The sequence below is a fragment of the Lupinus angustifolius genome, chromosome LG16 (genome assembly GCF_001865875.1).
Source record: "Lupinus angustifolius cultivar Tanjil chromosome LG16, LupAngTanjil_v1.0, whole genome shotgun sequence".
Classification (NCBI taxonomy): Eukaryota; Viridiplantae; Streptophyta; class Magnoliopsida; order Fabales; family Fabaceae; genus Lupinus; species Lupinus angustifolius.
The window spans coordinates 14,016,983-14,018,922 of NC_032024.1; positions in this window are offsets into that span (position 1 = coordinate 14,016,983).

Consider the following 1,940-nt stretch of genomic DNA (forward strand, 5'->3'; position numbering starts at 1 on the left):
GGAGGAGGATAGGATGAGGACGAGGATGAGGATGAGGACGAGGATAGGATGAGGATGTGGATAGGATGCGGGTGAGGACGAAGATGGGATGAGGATGAGGACAAAGATGTGATGAGGACGATGATAGGATGAGGAAGAGGATAAGGGTAGGTTGAGGATGAGGATGAGGACGAAGATAGGATGAGGATGAAGAGGAGGGTAAGATGAGGATGGGGATGAGGATGAGGATGTGGATAGGATGAGGACGAGAATAGGATGAGGATAGGATGAGGATGACGATGAGGATGAGGATAGGATGAAGATGAGGATGTGATTGAGGACATCGAAAGGATGAGGATAGGATGAGGAAGAGGAAGAGGATAGGATGAGGATGAGGATAGTATGAGGAGGAGGAGGATGAGGATGTGGATAGGATGAGGAGGACGAGGAGGAGGAGGAGGACGCGGATGAGGATGAGGATAAGGATAGGATAAGGAGGAGGATAGGATGAGGATGAGAATTGGATGAGGATGAGAATGAGGATGAGGATATGATGAGGATGAGGATGAGGATAGGATGAGGATGAGGATTAGGATAGGATGAGGATGGGCATGAGGAAGAGGATGAGGATGAGGATATGATGAAGATGAGGAGGAGGATGAGGATGAGGATAGGATGAGAATGAGGATGAAGATGGGATGAGGAAAAGGATGGGGATGATGATGAGGGTAGGATGAGGACGAGGATAGGATGTGGAAGAGGATGAGGATATGAAGAGGATGAGGATGAGTATAGGATTAGGAAGAGGATGAGGATAAGGACGAGGATAGGATGGGGATAAGGATAGGATGACGAAGAGGATGAGGATGAGGATGCGGATAGGATGAGGATGAGGATGAGGATTATGATAGGATGAGGATGTGGATGAGGATGAGGAGGAGGATGAGGATGAGGATAAGGAAGAGGATGAGCATATGATGAGGATGAGGACGAAGATGGGATGAGGAAGTAGATGATGCCAGGATGAGGAAGAGGATAAGGATAGGATGGGGATGACGATGAGGAAGGAGATGACAAAGAGGATGAGGATCAGGACGAGGATAGGATATGGAAGAGGATGAGGATGAGGATGAGGATAGGATGAGGATGAGGGTGAGGACGAAGATGGGATGAGGAAGAGGATGAGGATGAGGATGAGGATAGGATGAGGATGAGGAAGAGGATGAGGATAGGATGGGGATGAGGACTAGGATAGGATGAGGAAGAGGATGAGGGTAGGATGAGTATAAGGATGAGAATGAGGACATGGATAGGATGAGGATGAGGATAGGATGAGGAAGAGGATGAGGATGAGGACGAGGATAGGATGAGGAGGAGGTTGAGGAGGAGGAGGAGGAGGATGAGGATAGGAAGAGGAGGAGGAGAAGGATGAGGATGTGGATGAGGATAAGATGAGGATGAGGACGAGGATAGGATGAGGAAGAGGATGAGGGTAGGTTGAGGATGAGGATGAGGATGAAGATGGGGGTAGGATGAGGATGGGGATGTGGATAGGATGAGGAAGAGGATATGATGAGGATGAGGAGGAGGAGGAGGAGGAGGATGAGGATAAGATGAAGATGAGGATGAGGATGAGTAGGAAGGTATGATGAGTGTGAGGATGAGGATACATTGAGGAAGAGGATGAGGAAGAGGATAGGATAAAGATGAGGATGTGGATGAGGACATGGAATGGATGAGGATAGGATGAGGAAGAGGATCGGATGAGAATGAGGATAGTTTGAGGAGGAGGAGGATGAGGATGAGGATAGGATGAGGAGGACGAGGATGAGGGTGAGGATGAGGATAGGATGAGGAGGAGGATAGGATGAGGATGAGGATAGGATGAGGATGAGGATGAGGACGAGGATAAGATGAGGATGAGGATAAGATGAGGATGAGGATTAGGATATGATGAGGAT